Genomic DNA, 19,501 nt, shown 5'->3' on the forward strand with positions numbered 1-19,501 from the left:
TGACCCATTAAAATAACGATCGTCGGTATCTTCATTCGATTCTCGGGAAAAGCTATTGTTTTAGCGACTTGATTTTGGTTGGACAAATATGCCTTCTATGTTTCCATGTCTGGATTTATCGGGTCACCTTTTTGTAAAAATAACGTGCGAGCTAGCACGGCATTGATCACAACAAATCTGTTCGTGTCGCGACGCTTGCATGTATGAACGGTACTATGTACGAAAAAAGTTCCGGTTGATGACGTACAACAGGGATAATTCTGATTTCTTATCCGTCCTGTTCTACGTCACACAGGTGGAGATTCGGGCCAGTTCATGTGATAATGGTGCATATCAACTTGGCCATCGCCCAAATTTCTGATAAACAAGGGTCGTGAAATAAACCGATCGTCGTCGTCGTCACCATCATCATCATCATCATCATCATCATCATCATCATCATCATCATCATCAATTTATTATTATTATTATTATCATTATTATTATCATTATTGTACTTGGGCCTCAGCCCAAGTACATTTGTTTTCATTCCGTGGGAAAAAACTGTAAGGTATAACCATTTCTGGCTGAGACCAGGGAGGGCAAAATGTATTGGCTTCATCTTTCTTGGCATAATAAATGGCGTAATGATGTTAACTGAATGGAAGTGCTGCTCTCAGCCAGTCTTGAATAAGTGAGATGTGAATATAAATGCTTCTCTATCTGAGTTTTTGCCACAAAATCTTCTGAATATAATCAAAATGTGCATCGAAATGCAACAATTAATGCACCCTCCGTTTCCTAGGCGATGGCACGACCCTTGCTACACCCACTGGACGAGCCAAAGTGGGAGGGGTAATTTCGGTTTGGTCGAACAGGAGGGCTCGAGACCAGAATTTAACATTTAAACTTGAAACATGTTTAATCACTGACAAGATGTGGATTAGTGTTAATCAAAGAGAAAGTTTGAAAAGGAAAGGTTTTATATCCCGGACACAATGAAAAACATTACGACTGGAAACTGTACCCCCGGTTGAGAATAGTAATGCCCACAGCGATGGAGAACACTTATCCTTGAGCTGAGAAAACCAGACCATCATTTCGAAATAGAGCTGCAGATTCGAGAAGCTCGTTCAAAATAGCTAGGTACACCCCATAAAGGGGTGGTTTCGAGTCTTGAGGGCAAATTTCGCCTCCTTCATTTAGAAATCGTACGTTTGTTTTTCCAGGGGAACACATCATTTGACACAAAATTTGCATGAAAAGGGGTCGCCAGTAAGCACGTGGTCAAATCTGGCATAAGAAACAATATGAAATGTTGGGTAAAGCCAGTCCAAAATAAACTGATTTGAACTTTTGTGTTTTGTAATTTATACCACTGCAGTAACATGACTTTTTTTTTGACAACATCACACAATGTAATACGTTTTGAAACTGAATACTCCGACGTATTCTGTGTCCCCTTTGCTAAAAAATACGGTATGCCGATTACCATGTAAGGAGATGATGACGTCAAGACAGATTTGTAGTGCGTTTGGTCTTGGATGGTGCACGAAGTTTTGTCGAGGTAGCTTGTGTATTTATTTCCTAAATGGGAGATATTAGGGTCGATCTAAAAGAAGGCCGAAAAATGTTATGATACTCTAAGCGAGCTGAACTCCAATGCGAATGGTTGGATAATTTGGAGGATGTCTAGACTGATCTCGTCTCATTAAGATTATTTGGCGGTCAGTATTGAATTTCAACTGCGTCACAAGTTTGCGTCGAACGGTCAACGAACGATATTTTAGAAATCTGGAGACATGGCACATCGCATTTTTATTTTAGTATTTTATATTTTACAAAAGATTTAAGAAGCAAAGATGTAAGAAGCAATGATTTTGTTGAAAATTCTGATAAAAAATATAGGAAGATTTGATCGCGAACACATTTTCACTTGGGGTCAACTAGCCCTGCGTACGATGCTGAGTGTTCCGCTACAGCTAACCGCCCCGCTCACCACAGCCCTGCAAAGACCCGTACGTTGGGTCGGTGACTTCAAATCCATTTTGGGACTTGACGTAAAAAGCCAAATTACTGCCGAAATTCAGCGTTCTTGGGCCCAAGTCGTATCCCAGCCTACCTCAGCTACTCGATCGCTTCCAAAAATGACAGTCTTTTATTCACTTCTCGTAAATAACCGTCGATGTCGGCAACTCTCTCGCTGGCCCTGCGTACGATGCTGTGTGTTAGCTGTAGCACATTCCAAGACATCTTAGACTTTGTACCCTTTGTCATTCTGGTGTTGGTGATGAAATTCATTGTATTTTATTATGTCCAAGTAAACCAGCACACACTGTACGAACAATTTACTTAGAAATGATTTTTAACATTCAGAACCAGCTAAAAGGCTTTGACAATGATTCTCTTTTTAAGTACTTTTTGTCATGTACTGACAGTTGCATTGTTCATGTTGTTGCAAAATACATGAATGAATTGTTACAGATTTTCAGTCAGAAAGTTTAATTACTTTTGAGCTAATGTGAATGAAGTGAATCTGAAAACTTTTCAGTGTTATACATTTTCTTCCCCTTCTCTTTCTTTCTGAGCCAATGTCATTATTGTGAACACGGCTAATAAATAAATAAATAAATAAATACCATAGCATCGTACGCAGGGCTAGGGGTCAACATGGGGTCGCAGCCATGTTGCCTCAAAACTTATTTCTGTCTGCACTCAAAACTCAAAAATGTCGCATACAAACCTGAAAAATCGATGTAATTTTGTCAAACTTCGGCGAAATTTCAGCCTATAGACAAAATTTCATCTAGGTAAGGTAAATTTACTGAAATTTGATCGACAAATAATCCTGAGCTTGAACGTGACAGCTCGCCTTCTCCGGGAAGTCATGCATCCGGCCAGCTGCCCATATGGCCGGGAGTACGGCGCGCCAAATGTTTCAAAAATATTTATCGTCATAGAGTAAAAATAAACTGTCAAATTTTCTTTCTAAAAAAAAGTCTTAAACGTGTATGGATAATAAAGAAAAAAGTTCTTTCGTCCATATCATTGCATTTTATTAATGTACCTTTTCATAAAAATATCATTCATTTGAAAATACGTGTCATTAAATATTTGAATGTGTCTGTACAGATAAAGATGACTTGCAACCATCTTTCTCGATTGAAATAAAAATTCGATGGAATTACGGAAGAAAATAAACGAGAAAAGTATTATTGCAAAAAAGGGCAGAATGTTGTGTAATGCTTAATTGTAAAATATTCTTTAAACCGCAATGAGAAGATAAACTGTTTGCAAAAATTTAGAAATACCACACTCCCATACTTATTGACGTACACATACACGTGTATTTGATATAAAGGTGCAATGAATGCTGATTATAAGGGAAAAAAGAAAAAAAATCAAGCACACACAAAAAAAATATTGAAATGATTAAAAACAAAACCACAAATAGTACTTGCACTACTACCAAAAAACAAAATGATTCACCATCAGGTCTGACTAAAAAAAGAAAGAGAATCACAACTGAAAAGTCGACCGAGATCGCGCCGGCGTTGAGGCTGAAAAGAAACCAAAACGAGGTTACCAAAAAAAAAAAAAAAAAAAAACCAAAACGAGGTTACCAAAAAAAAAAAAAAAAAGAACTCAGTAGAAAAAAAAAGAGGCCCGTTTGAGAAAAGAAAACAGAGTGGGACACCCCGCAGAAAAAGCCCAACATGAAATTTTCAACGTCATGATTGTTACAGCTTAATGCGAGAGGGTTTTGGATCATCACACTCGGATGTTGGACAAGATATTTTGGGTATTTCAGCGATAACTCTCAGCTTCTAGTCTTCAATATCATCTCATGGACGTCCAAGTTACCGACACGTTCCATTCTATATGAAACAGTTACAGATGGACAAAACACTCGTAGTGGTTAGTCGGCTGCCAGCGGTCCCCTCGCTCATGGCGTGTCTCAATATACACTCGAGGTGGTAAGCCAGCGGCCGGCGGTCCCGTCGCTAGTACAGTAGGCCTACACGCCGGCAGCCAGCGATCCCCTCGCTGTACAGTGTAGGACCGCCTCTTCCAAACCATAGACATTCTAGGCCCAAACCATGGAGTCCTACCCCAACAAAACGATGGCTAGCCACTAGCCCATGGTTACGTGTGGTTCCGATACATAGTGGCCGCCGTGTTGGTATGCATAGTAAAATTGCATACCACGCAGCGGCTGCTATGCATCGAACCACACGTAACCGTGGGTTTAGCCTCTGAACGGAGTGTGACAAAGGCAAAAATACTCAGGCTAAAACACTCTGTCTAGATTCGAGGCAACGTTTTCACTAGTAAATGTAGAACGCGAACGCGCCCGACTAGACAAACACTGATCAAGCAGCCGCTACTTCTCTGTATACTGTAGCTCCGGGTGGCAGGGCTGTGAGTTACCGGCGTTAGGCCTATACGGCCAGGCAGTATAACGCCGTTAGCGTACAGCCTAGTCTTATCCTGCGTACATGTCGGTGTGTTCCCTGCGTTACACGGCCTCCACTACTGTGGTGGAGGCCGTATAACGCCGGGAACACACAAACCTGTACGCAGGGCTACTCACAGCCCTGCCACCCAGAGCTATGTATATAGGCTACTGCAGAAATATCGTAGCTCCATATATTGGACTGTTTGAATATAAAGTTTTCAGCAATGGGGATCGACATGTCTTGTATGTGCCGGTCGAGCCCTGCGAGTATAGTGAGAGTGTCTGGCGTTGCCAAGGCCCGACACTCTCGCCATACTCGTAAGGCTTGTGCCGATCCTGAGGGATCGCGGTTGCATTGCGTCGCTCGTCATGTCGCGACCATGGAAAACGATGGACATTCTCTCTACACTCGACAGATTTCTTCAAAACTATTTATCATGATTTGGGTGATCTTTGAGGATAGACGAGGAATTATACCAAACAACGAGGTGGTTTATTATCATGGTATTTGAACGCGATGTATCGAATCACACGTAACTGTGTAGAAATCATGTAACGGCGATGACAGAGCGGCTCGGTGGAAGGCCTCGCGCGCTCGGTGGAAGGCCTGCAGTGCCCCCTTGTCATACCGCGCCTAAGGCATCCATATGTTCGCAGTGTTGCTATGAAGGGTCATGGGTTGTACGTCTCGCTCTTGACCTGACCTGTGGACTGCCTGAAATCGGCTCAGTTAACTTGACTCTCTTGAACTATTCAATGTTAACCTGGACGTTCTTCAGGTGATATTGACCACTTCACTTCATCAAGTACGGTTTCAAGTAGCTCTGCTTGGCAGGGCCCAGCCAAACAGAGCTAGGTTTCAAGATGTCAAAGTTATCACTGAAATGCTCAATTAGAGTATGTGGTGATCGGATTCCCAGCTGTTGGGGATTCGTCAATCGAAGGAAACGTGAACCATGAGTTTTTTGAATAAATTAATTGTAATTTCGCGCGTTTTGATTTTTTTTCTGTGGCGAGTGCTCACTTTTTGTTTTTTTCTTTTTTTTCTTTTTTTTTTGCTGTGGCGAGTGCTCATTTGTTTTATCTTTCCACAGGCCCACGCTTTTTTTTGTATTTGCTGTGTTCATGGCATTTTTTATTTTTTTTATTTTATTTTATTTTTTTTATTTTTTTTTTTGGTAGATGCCAGATGTCCACTTTTGTCTAGAGCCATCACTGCCGAATATTTTCTCTGATTTGCTCTCTTTACTGTCAAAGCGGCTGGTGGTTCATATTATATTTTTGATTATCTATAATACGTTTTTTATGAGACGTACTGCTTTTTAATTTTCTTAAGTACATAAATAATTTTATGTATGCATGGCTTTTTTTTTGTCTGATTCTTTTATAATGATTTTCTGTATGTGGTTCACATTTTAATTTTTTGTACTTTTTTTCCGAGTGGTAGTAGTGGTTTTTAGTGATTTTCTTGTGATTTTTGTATACGTACCACTGTATAACATATTTTACTTTTTTGTTTTGTAAAATCAGCACTCATTGCACCTTTTACGCGGAATATTATATGTGTATGTATGTCGATAAGTATGGATGTAAGACTTTTTCAAATCGTTGAAAATTGTTTATTTCCTAATTACGCTTTAAAGAATATTCTCAAGTTAAAATGAAGTATTAAATGACATTTCTGTCTTTCGATTTTTAATTATACTTTTCTTATTTATTTCCTTCCTAATGACACCGAATTTTTATTTCAAGAGAGAAAGACAGTTTATTTTTGCACTGAATCGATAAATATTTTTGAAACATTTGGCGCGCCGTACCGGGTGCATGAGATTGTTTTCAAGCGACGGCGGCAGACCGTACGGGGCTCTGGATATGAACCTACCGCCGGTGTAGCTGTAATAACTTTTGCGTTGTTTTTAATCACCACGGACGAAGTCCGAGGGGACTTATAGGTTTGGTCATGTCCGTGCGTCCGTCCGTCCGTTCACGCCTAGTACCCAACCCCATACAGATGCACGTCGATTTGTTTCACAATGCTTTCAAATTTGGCCGTGTTAGAGGACTTTTTAGTTTAAACCTCCATATGCCATAGACTCCCATGTATAAGGCAGTTCTCCATAGACTCGCATGTATGATGCCAAGAAAAATAAAAATTTAGTTTCTCATCGTATTCATATTGCCTAAAGGATGCAGTGACACAGTTTTTTTGTCCCCACGGATAAAGTCCAGGGGGCTTATAGATTGGCTCATATCCGTCCGTGAGTCCATCAGTGAGTCCATCGGTTCACGCAGATATCTCAGACATTTTGACAAAATATCATGTGACCTTGGTGACCTTTGACCTCAAATATACATTATTGTCCATAACTCAGTAACCACAAGTGCTAAACCTTTCATATTTGGTATGACGGGACACCTTATGACGCCACATATTGTACCCATTAATTATGTGCATATCTAATTATGAGCGAGCCAATAGAGCAAGAGGTCTGATTTCTGGTATATAGGGATAAGTTAACAATATAATTTGTTTGACAAAACTTCACGTGACCTCAATGACCTTTGACCTCAAATATACATATTTGTCCACAACTCAGTAACCACAAGTGCTACATCCTTCATATTTGGTATGATAAGACACCTTATGACACCACATATTGTACCTCATTAATTATGCGCATATATAATTTTGAGCGCGCCAATAGAGCTAGAGGTCTGATTTTTGGTATATAGGAATAACTTAGCAATACAATTATTTTGACAAAATGTCACGTGACCTCGATGACCTTTGACCTCAAATATATATATTTGTCCACAACTCAGTAACCACAAGTGCTACACCCTTCATAAATGGTATGATGGGACACCTTATGACACCACATATTGTACCTCATTAATTATGCGCATATCTAATTCTGAGCAAGCCAATAGAGCTGGATGTCCGATTTTTGGTATATAGGGATAACTAGAAATCTAAATATGCCCATCTAAATATTAGACATCTACTATCAAGAACAAAAGAAATTTGCTGTAATTTGAATATTTAAGGAGTTTAAGCAATTCCCGCTATAAATAAAGAACCCCTGCCTCAAACTCCACAAAAGTTGCAAGACATATTTTGCCGTTGTCATGCCATTGCTTCGTTTAATAACCAGTTAATCAAATGCCTCATTGACAGGAGGAAATTCAAGACCATATTTGAATAGTAGTATATATTGTCCTCAAAATTACTCTATCACGGCCCAAGTACTCATTGCCTTCAGCAATACTGCCTTGTTATTATTATTATTATTATTATTATTATTATTATTATTATTATTATTAAAGTTTTTTATTCTTCCTATCGTTCAGGCTACGTTTACACACAGCACTCTATTACCATCAACACTTCGGAACAACCAGTTAGGGCAAGAGTGAGAGAGACGATTAGAGTGCCAGTCCGGTGATTAAATGTCCGACTGAGGTATTCGTTCCACAAACAGAAAAGCCTAAGAATTCGCTACCGCAGTGAGATGTTTTAGAGTTATACAATGAAAGTGACACTTATCGTAGTTTAAAAAGACTGACACCAATCATCAACACCCTTCTGCTCCATTCTCAGATTTGTTGAATGATGTTTCGAGATACAAAATGATGCAGGATGAGACAAATGGTGCAGTTACACAGATGGAACTAACTGATGGACACTACGTACACTATGGTAGACACGTTTCCTAAATTGATACATTAATATTGTTTCATAAAACAGTCTACCAAGACAAAGATTGACACAGTGTATTTGCTCATCACACGGTAATTGTTCGATGTTTCGCTCGGAGATGACTGCAGCATAAGAACATAAAGTGCTCCAATTACGCTCCATATATCTAACATCCTGCCTTCTTACATCATTCCCTGCTAAGATCAGGTCATTTTCATTGACGTCTAGCTATAGAAACCCACCGAGATCAAGAATTGGAAAAAAATCGATGTTACTCTTACCTTACCACCTACCACCGTTAGACATGCCTCTTGTCTTTCTTAGAAAGTGGATATGAAGCCTTAGAAGCATCTTCCCTAATGTGGTCACATTGATTTCGCTTCAATGTATCTGGAACTAGGTAAAAGGCAAAGACAGTACTCTGCGCTATAAATTCAGCTAAATGTGACTGTAAAACAAACCAGATTGCTTTCAGAGAGCCCAGTCTATTCGCCTTTTCTAATCCACGAGGCCTACTTTCTCCTGTTAACGACCATTACCGATAATACACTGGCATGGAGCAACTCGGTTTTACCGTCGTTACAGTAATCACCGCCATTAGAATATGAATAAATTGACCCTCCTTCAAAATATTGTGAATAGTCAATACCTATTGCAGAGCTAGGCTTTGATAAATTCGTCTAAGAAAATACGTTCCTCGAAAGATATTGATGCTGAATATTGATTAGATGCAACATTTGTGATGTTCCTCGGAATCTAAATGTGCGTGTATCCTAGCCTATTTTTGAGGTAACCTCAGATTTAAGGTGGCATTGAAGTTAACCAAGATACTTTTGTCAAAGCAATATTTCTTATCAAAGATGACATTAAAACCTCATCATACTATATATTTTCAAAAAGTAAACCATCTAAAGTTTACTCAAAGGCTGGAGGGAAATTATATTTGGGTAGAAAAGCCCATTTTTGGTGTTTATGATGAAAATCAATTTGCGTCAAAATTACTACTAATTTTTAATTTTTAATATCTCATTTGAAACTATAGTAAAACATGACAGTTTACTTTTAAATTATCTATTCTCATGCTGAAATCACAGAGGTTCAAAGACTGACATTCAAAAAAAGTGGTTAAAGTCATGATAAGCAAAATATCGTTCTGTCATGTACTGTTAAAAGAATATAATGTGAAATTTCACAAAATTTGACCGAGCAAGAGCGGAGATAATTTGGTTTGAAATTTTAAAAACGCGAAAAAAATAAATCAGTTTATCGGTTCAAAGGTTTGCAAAAATTTACAAGTATTTCCCACCCAAAATTCATTAATGTTCGAGTATTAAAATGAAAATTATACATGGCATTATTGTTGGCTGAGCGACTAGCAGGCTAAGGTATTTTGAGAACCTCAACAGTAAGTGTTGTGTTGCCTTGTGAAGAAGGTTACAACTTGTGTTGCTGGGGAAGCTCGGAAGGTACTGCCGGCTCAATTATTTTCCACATCGTCGAATGTTTGGAAAAACCGCCAGGAGGCAACAATTGCATGGCCAAACATAAAGCTGTCTTTGGATTGGCACCGTTTGCACAAAACGCATTTCGCTTAGGGATATTTCACCTTTATTTATATTTCTTCTTGAGCTATACTGCTTTATCTCCTCGCTTTTATCAACTGTCGACAAGCTGACAAATTCAGCCATGGCAAATGAGAGAAATGTAAACAGAAGGCCTGGACTTTAGTTATCCAGTGACAGTTGGAATTTTCCTTTGCGAAGCGGAAGTCTCACAGACAAATAGCATTGAAAATGCCGCAGTGTGTGTATCCAATAAAGCTTTCTCTTTGCATCACCTATAAACACTGAAATTTAAAATGGAATATTAAGCAAGGAGATAAGAAGGAGAATGCCGTGCTTTATTTCGGATATTGAATTATATGTATTGTAAGTATGAAGCAAGAAAAACGCATGAAGGGAGTACTAGTAGTCGCTATGGTGACCTTACCCACACTGATATCGGAAATGTCTCTATTTAATCCCTCGGTAATGGTGTGTTTACTTAGACTGTTGTACTTAACTTCAAATAATGGCCTTTAAAATGCCTACATTTGGTGGTATGTTCTGTCAATAACACTTATATGTTTTTTGTGTTTGTTTTTAAAGTCTCAAGACACGTTTCTGAAAACATGTTAAAGGGGAACGATATGTGTTACGGTTTTAATGATAGTAACAGATGAATCCAACAGAAGAGGGGTCATCATCATCGTCGTCGTCGTTATCAAACTTATCACCACCACCACCACCACCACCACCACCACCATCGTCGTCATCATCATCAACAACAACAACAACAACAACAACAACAACAACAACAACAACAACAACAACAACAACTTTAACAATAACTACAGCATTATCAACATCCTCGTTATTGTCATAATCATCATGAGCAGCAGCAGTAGCAGTAACAATCTCGAACCTCAATCGTGCACTCTATTAACTACTAAACATGCTCATTCCTTGTCGCAATTCGTCAGAACAAGTCACTTGACAAGGAAATAGATAAGTCTGGCACAGACTGCCCAGAAAAAGTGGCTCCAAAAGGCATTTTACAACAAGAAACAGGTTTTGACAAAATACCCCGTCAATTGATCAATTGATCAAGGAGCGATAAGTCCAGACTATAAAAGCAAGATTTTCCGTTCCAAAAGCGTATTAACTTGAAGGGCTCATTGAAAACAAAGATTCAATTGCAGCCTAGGACTTCATTCAGTTTGCTAAATTTCCACTGCTATTACCTTCATGGAGAATGTGACTCTCATCAAACTTCTCAAAATGTATTGCTGCACTGCATACATTAAAATACATTGAAATAGTACATCGGAAGAGCATGAGCATTTGGTGTGTTATAAGGCATTTATTACTTGGTCTCTATTCAGGCTATAGCGCTCGTTTATCACCCCTCGTGGCCGTGTATTCCCGGAAACATATCGCTATGCCCACCGATATATTTCTGTTAATGTACGGCCCGTCGGTGTGGTAAACGGGCACTATGGCCTTAATGACCAGGTAATAGGTGTTCCCCATGCATCTTTGTCCCTTGATTACTCGTCAACTATTCCCTCTATTCAATTGTATTCTTAATTCACAGTTTTACAAGATGTCCAATTATTGTTAACTTTAAGGTATTAAAAACAATTTTATGAACATAACGAGAGTATTTTAGGGGAACATCAATATCATATTACAGTTGTGGTTAAGTAGTAAATAATAACACATGACAGTGAGGCAAGATTACGATTTGTTGACCGCCAAAGGGATGGTGCTCATGACGATAATATTGATGCTGCCCGTCATGACCACCAGCCTGAGGGCAGGCAACAAATCTGATCTTGCCCTAGCTACGATTTGTTACTGATTTTATTACACCGAACAAAACCTTCCTTGTCGGCACCTATGCGTAGAAATCTTGATCACGGCAGAACTTATACAGGCAGAGTGTCGAAGCATTGACGACTGTGTGCGGCTCCATTTTCCGATCGCCATGTCTAGTAGTAAAATTGCTTTCAAATAATTTCTACTAACGAAACAGCATCGTTTGTAGATATTCATACGCACACACAGTGTAATCATAAAAATCATGTCAAATATAACTAGAGCTAAGCTTACATGTCAGCTCGTTCATACTTCCAGGGATCGTAATACCAGTGTGCAACAATTTGTCAAGCGCAAAAAAGACGCGCACTGAACTAAGGTATATAGGCAGCGGTCAAGATCACCTCAGTCTCCGGACGCACAAACTATACCAGCAAAGCTTAGGTACGTCCTTAGCGATCAAAAACACCTCATCGAGCAGACAAGGGTCTTATAAACCATTTTTCTTACTTTTCTGAAGAAACAAAGACTAAGCCAAATTGAATCAGGATAATAGAATGATACGTGGGATGTAATAATAGCTTCTGTGAGTTCAACTGGTTGCATTCTATCTTGCATAGCAATACAAGTGCCCTTTTGGTTAAGTCACATACATCAGCACCAGTTTACGGCTTTCAACTGACGATAATGTCATTTACCTAGTATTCCAGTAAGGTCTTCTTTTAGCTCAGACCATTAGTCCTATGGTAAATTGTATTTCATTTACGAGGTGTACGTTTACGACTTTAAAACCAGCTTTTTATATGGTAAGACTCTCCTGAAAGGTGTTAAAATAATTAATGCCGATATTGATGAAGTGCGAAGTCTTTAACATTTACATAACTGAAGGTGACTCAAATACAGAGTTTTTATGGCAATCGAAGTATAGTGTGAGCTGACTAATTACCTTCGACAAAGGGGCATTTTGGATGGCACGACGTCCAGGCGAATCAGCCATATCTGATCAAATCATTTAATAGTTGCGCCTGTGTGTATTTCTCGATTCTGTAGTTCCCTAATTTGTTGTAAACTACAGAGACACTCATTCAGGCTAAGCTACATGCCTAGCTATTGTTTAGCACCGATTGGATCATGTTTCGTGGGCAGTCGTTTGTCTGTTTTTGTGTGATGTGCGTTCGTCATAGTTTCTGAAATTTTAACTTCACAAGTAAACCTAAGTGCCTCGCAGTCAACAGATTTCATAATAAGGTTCAATTTCACACACACACACACACACACACACACACACACACACATACACACACACGTCTTTTTTCAGTCAATCAATTTAATAAACATGACAATTAAGATATGTTTTGATTAGGGGAGAACCATTTGATTTCTTGGGGGTGTTGCTGGAGGAAATGTATATGGCAGCATTTTTTCCACTCACCGTGACAGCATTTTGTTTTCTATTGTCTGTCTTGCATCACTTTTTTCGACATGTGGAAGCAATACAATTTTTTCGTGAAAATTCTGTCATGTGTTTTAAACTTTTACTTCACTGAGCAAGTCAATCGGAAACATCTCTATTTAAGTTTTGATCATGACCATGTTTATTGCAACATAAACCATGAAATGTATTTGCAAGGACGTCGTAGCATAACAAAAAAGCCTTTTGTGGAACGAGTTTTGATCTAACTTTGTCGTGTGTTTATATCAAGAATACTGGCAATTTACTCCCATGTAACTACTTACCATTAAATACTATATCTTATAATAAGGCTCCGGTATCAATAAGATTTGTTTGTTTTATCGACGGTTACTGTAACATTTTCCATTGTTGACTTTACCTTAAAGACAAGACGCAGATGCAAAGTTCCATGATAAACTATAGAAGATGGCGAATGACCATTTGGCATTTTAAACAATGTATATATAAGGAGTCTTTGCACTAAACCAAAAAGTTTTTCAAAGCAATATTTCTAATTAAAACTGACATTGAAACTCTCTTTCATACAGTAACTATATATTCTCATTGGCAAAGAATCTGAAGTTTACCATGATACCAAGAGTTTGCTCCAAGGATGGGGGGGGGGGGGGGGTACATATTTGGGATAAAATGGTATTAATGTGAACAATTTTATACCATAAGAAATTTAATATCTCATTTGAAACTAGAGTGTGTGCTAACTAAAAACCCAACAATTTGTTTTGCATATCTATTCTCATTCCTAACTTGTGGAGATTGACAAAAGTGATAAAATTATGATAAGCAAAATTGAAATGACTTCGGTCCTTTATGTAAGGCTTTTATAGACAAAACACAATTATATTTTTGTCACATAGTATTTAAGAAACAAAAAGTTTCACAATATTTTACCAAGCCAGACTTGAGTTATATGTTTTTGAAATATTGAAAACGAGATACAAATCCTGAAAATTGGGCGATTTTCATAAATTTGCATAAATTAACTCTCCTTTCCCGCCCGGGCCGACAACTTACGACTGCTTGTTATGCTGAAAGGGAAATGCGACCAATATCTTAATCTAGGGTTAACAAAATTACTAAAAATGGAAGGAATTTTTGTCAAAAAACATATGATTTTGAGCAAAAGATGGTATATTGTGTGCATCGCCCTCTTACGTATCACCTTTTAATGTATAACCTTTTAATTTATGTATTTATGTTGACTAGGATACACGTACGCTCAAAATCTTCGTGTGCACACGGGGATTCTGGCATACTAATCAATTTAGAAGCTTGTTTGTTCGCGGTAAAACGAAAATGTTTTTTGGCAATACTTGCCCTAAAAGCCCTTCTAGAGTTATAATTGAAGGTAACTATGGCAACAGACCGTATTCAGTCACGAATGAGACATTGTGCGATCACACTTAAATTTTGAAGGAAAAATTCACGTCTCTGTCATGACAGCGGGGACCCGAAAGCATTCGAGACAAATGTACTTCGACCCGATTCGTAATAAAATTGTTTGTTATTCAAAACATTGGAAACAGATCTTTCGACTTCAATTTGGCTGTGCTGCGCATATTGACAGTAGACAAACGCTAACGACGCAATACAGTTGTAGGGGTGGGCGACTTGACTTATGATTGGAATATGGTTTGATCACGTCCTTTACTCGTTGAAGTTGTAATTTCGTGCTGGATGAGAGATGTGAATCAGAGCAACTGGGAAAAGGTTGTCGGACGTCTTCGAGAGATACGGTGACATTTGTAACTGGCTTAGATTTTCCTCTGATTCTGAGGCGTTCGATGTTGTTTGTTCTGCTAACGAAAACCATGAGAAATCGAACAGGAATATCAGGCGATGGAGAAATGCCTTGATTCAAAGTATTGCTCCAACTTGCCCTCGTATGATGTGAACTGTGTCTCGAAGCATCACGCCCGCGTGGTCAAGGGACTCGTTATCATGGTTACCCCGGCCTTGAACGAATGGATGATAACATCGACATCACCACTTTGGAACCACACTAAATGGCATCACAATGTCATTTTGGCGTAAAGTGCCGATTTTCTCACCGGCGAATACAGTTTCTTTCTGTCCTTATATTAATTTTTATTCTCTGGTAACCCTGCTAGAATCTCATTAGTTTTTGAAAGGTTACTGTTAAATGGCAATGACCGTAAATGTCTAGTTGGTTTACGCACGGAGTGGGACATGGATTTAGATGACGCTGCCAAAGTCTTGCAATGAGAATGTAGTCTTCTTGATCACACATAACAACTCGTGTTCTGCAGCCTACTCATTATCATCGCCATTTGTTGCCATGGTACCGATCTCAACGCAGCCATAAAAATGAAGGTTTCATATAGAATGAGGGCATGGCGCATTCTTCACTATGGTGTGCATCTGTACTCATTGCCACAAAGTTAATTAAGGGTAAACAATAGTAGTATCTGGCGTCTACATTACGTTAATGAAACTATAATAGGTGAAATCTTCAAAATATTATCGAGGATAAAAGTTTCTAACATACAACAAAACCATGACGAAGCGCTTGTGCATCTTAAAGGGGAATGTTTTGAAGTCTCTTCATTGGAAAACACAACTGCTGTTATATTTACGTTCAAGAATTTGATTTAATTAGTTTTTTTTCATGACAAAGTTTTAGACTTCCAGGACAAGCAAGTCAAGTTAATGGTCCAAAAACACTTTTTGTATGTGTTCGAATTACTGTAGGTTTGTTGTGTATTGCAAGACATTTTTCCATTGTTTTCGTCTCCCTCACTGTCGTCATTTTTTACAAAAACTAATGTTGGTACTGTTGCACGTTGCAGTTTCGAAATCATGATAATATATTAGACATGTCAAACGCTCAATGGTTTCACAATTGCCGTCATATTTCAATATCATGGACAAATTATCAGATGTAGTGATTTGTATGAATGGTATAAGATGGCATCAATACTTTTCGAAAAAAATGACATCCTCTTACGAAATCTCAGAAAGTCATATATACACATTGTATTTGCGTCGCGTCAGATTTCTACCGGAGTTGACATACGTCCTTCCGAGCAGTCAGCGTCACTTCCTGCTTCCCTGAGTAGCGTCTTTCATGTAAGGATTTCACAACGTCTTACGGGATGAGCTTTTCATGTTGATTTTCTGCTGTATTTTTCGCACAGCTTAGGGATTACTTATAGCTTCAGATTCGACGCTATTGTTTTCCAGCCAGTAGTTTCAAATGGCCATTAACCGTACTGAATTCTGTTGTATTATGATTTGTGATAGCATCTGTTATAGGCATATTTTGCTTTATCATCGGTAAATTATTCATTTTTTAAAATCTGGCCCATCTTCGGCAGATCTGCTTTTGTAATCAGCACAGGTTTCTAAATCGATGTTGATGTGCTTTCCAGTGAGCGATAAAAACACACAAAAAGAAACATTAAATTTTGAGAAATATTGTAATGTTGTACTTTCATTATGGGCAAGGTAAATATTTCAAGGCATGTCAGATTTTTAAATGCCCGTTCCCAACGCAACATTGAATAATGCATACTTTAAACCCTACTATTATTCTGCTAAAAGAGCAGACGTTACGGCGTTAAAATATGGAAAAAAATAATCATCTTGATTCATTACGTAGGTTCACAGTGTGTACATATAGCGTCTATACGCATTGTATTGGCAGTGATATGACTGGAAGAAATTGTTAAGAGAAACTGCGACCAAACTTGAAGATTTACGAAAATACCGTAATGTAAACATAATATCAAAACTCTGCTGAACATAGAAGCACACGTGCTAAGTGAAAGAAAACCATAGAAGCTTTCTGGCCCTACTAATGTCACAAATAACACAACTATACGACATCAACAATAGATGCCATACATAGGCAGAGGACTATCTTGTCTGCCAAAATGCTTTCATTAGGTAACGGAGAAAGTGCATAAGTTTCACTTGTGCACTAATTGGCAAACGATACACTTACTAAACCTTTAACCGATAGCGCACCACACGGGAGCATATTATCCAATTGACATCCCAGCTATATTGTCGATCTATCACCTAATATGTATCATGCCAATTACGTATTCTTTAAAAACTCATCTTCGACTCTTCTCAAGTTAAGAAAGCTCTATGCAAAAAGAACAGTGAAGGTAACAAATATCGAATTATCTGCTAGCAAGCAGTCAATTACAGTCAAAGGATACAAAATTACGACATGCGTATAATGAGCAATATGTAAGGCCGGGATTACATTATAATATTTCAATGGCATCCGAATATTCTGCTACAGTATGGATGATTTTTCATGCCAACAATCCAAATTAAACACCTAAGAAATGTTTCGACTGCTGAGGAGCAAAAGAACTATAGCCATAGAAAGTTTTCAAATTAGCAGCGCATTATAAACCTAGCTTGTCGTCATTCATAGCTTGTTGTAAGACATGTAACAGTTGAACAAGTTCGATATAAAATATGTTTGAAAGGGCATATCAATTAGTGTAATACACGACGTAGGTTAAAGCTTTAGCTAATGAACCCAAGTGGAAACGCTCATTAAAATTGCGATCAAGGGGCAAACGTATTGTGACTACACCTGTGAACCACAGGAAATATCATCATTGTAAAGGACAAGAACTGCCAGGTCTGTGGATTTTTTTAGACAGGAAGTTATTTTCAATGCAATGATAGAATTGAGAACTGGAATTTTCGGTCTTTAGTCTCGCACAGTTACCTTTATATTCATCATGATTCTAGTGCAATCTTATTTCTAAAAACTCTACATCGGATTGTACCGGTAAAGCATTCATAAAGTCACTTGAAAGATCGCCTCCCTTTCGATTTGAGAGAGATACATGGCACACAAAACCTCCATGCAACTGTATGGTTCATGGCGTTGACTTGAACACAATACGACGATCGAACGTGACAAGTTACCCTCGCCGATACCTCACATAGTGTCTTTCCATCTTTGGTCATAATCTAGCGCCTATGTCGCAAAGGATTCAACAAGACATGTTCAATCGAAGCTACAATGACCGAAAGGCTTTGGGACGAACAATTTTTGATAATCCTCTTTAAACTTAAGTTAAGATATAGATTAATACTAATCACCATGTGCAAAATCGGACTCGCAATCAGTGCGTTTCCTCCTGCGGATGTATGCAAAAATATTGCACATATCGACTCTGCCACCCACATGGTTTTCCGACGGATATAACAAATATTGCACCAGAAAAAAGAACATCCGTTCTTACAGTATGTTTTAAGTTGCTCCAGCTCTCGAGGGAATTTAGAGATATTGAATATGACGATAGTAAAAATGTATAAACCTATCAGAGGATAATTTTGTGAGATTATATCTGTCCGCTCGAGTCAGCAAATCATGTATCCTTGAGTCCTCATAGACTATAACGACCAAAATAATCTTACGTTTTCCATTACATTTCTTACTCCTGTCTCATTACGGGCAAAGCTTACCTAGTCGAGCTTTGGAAATGAGAATTACTTGTAATCGTTGCTTCATAGGTTTCTTGAATCAATCGATACAAGAGTGCAGTATTACGCTATTTGCAAAAATTGGAGACAGACTTTGGCAAATAAAGTGTACTACAAGGTTAAAGCTGCTTCTAATGTTCTGCGAAACACGGCGGTACACGCGTGAAATTTTATATGTACGATTTACAACAGCCGTACACCGGATACACCATGATTTTAGTGGATCAACGGCACTACTGAAGGATATGTTGAGAAAATAGCGAGCGACGTCGAATTCCTGGTCGTGATATGATCCGAGCATTTTCCGGGTCTAAAAAAGAGAGAATAAAGGGGGAAACGCTGACACGAACCATCGGGGAAAAACCGGGGCACGTTGTGTCATGAAATGATGCAGAGCGAGTGTCATTGTGGCATTAAGCATCGAAGAAGGATGGCCCTGTACTCTAGCCTCTCCCCAAATACCTTCCAGACTAGAAACAAAAACGACACAGTGCTTACCCAGTAACTCTGATATAGCAGAACGTTCCGTCGTCAATTATTCGAGACGAATTCACAATCGAGCAAGACCGCTTCTGCTGCCTTAGCTGGCTGCTCAAGTAATGCTGAGCCGAGTGCACGGTTGTATGTTGGGCGTTGCACTGACCGCGCCAGTACTTCACAGTGCAATACATTGAAATGATGCATAAAGGGCATGTGGGGGCGGGTCGACCACTGCAGCGCTGTGCGGTTATTTTTTCCCTAGCGTTTAATCCATGTCAGCTGTTTACGCATAGCATTGACAAATGAAATGGAGTAAACAGCTTCATGAAGCCCCCTATCATACCAATGTGGAGAGGAACTGGTATTTCCTTTGACTTATGTTTTTAATAAATCTCTCAGATTTGGAATTTTTCCAACTTTTTTAAACGTAGTAATGTAGTACCAATTTTTAAAAAGGGAAACAAGCAGGATATAAAAAATTACAGACCTGTTTCACTGTTACCTATATTCAGTAAGGTTTTTGAGATGATAGTTTTTAAAAGTTTGTAGTCACGTCGTAAATGTAATTTGAG

General features: G+C 38.6%; 1 protein-coding gene across 1 annotated transcript in view; it reads right to left on the reverse strand.

Annotated features, from left to right (window-relative positions):
- The window catches only part of LOC139134879 (somatostatin receptor type 4-like), a 31,715-nt gene extending 12,541 nt beyond the window's left edge, over positions 1-19,174 (reverse strand). Inside the window, exon 1 of the mRNA XM_070701957.1 lies at positions 18,948-19,174. The gene's annotated coding sequence lies outside the window, so the exon portion shown is untranslated. The remainder of the gene's footprint in view (positions 1-18,947) is intronic.
- Between the last annotated feature and the right edge of the window lie 327 nt (positions 19,175-19,501).

The sequence above is a fragment of the Ptychodera flava genome, chromosome 6 (assembly GCF_041260155.1).
Source record: "Ptychodera flava strain L36383 chromosome 6, AS_Pfla_20210202, whole genome shotgun sequence".
In the NCBI taxonomy this organism is placed as follows: domain Eukaryota; kingdom Metazoa; phylum Hemichordata; class Enteropneusta; family Ptychoderidae; genus Ptychodera; species Ptychodera flava.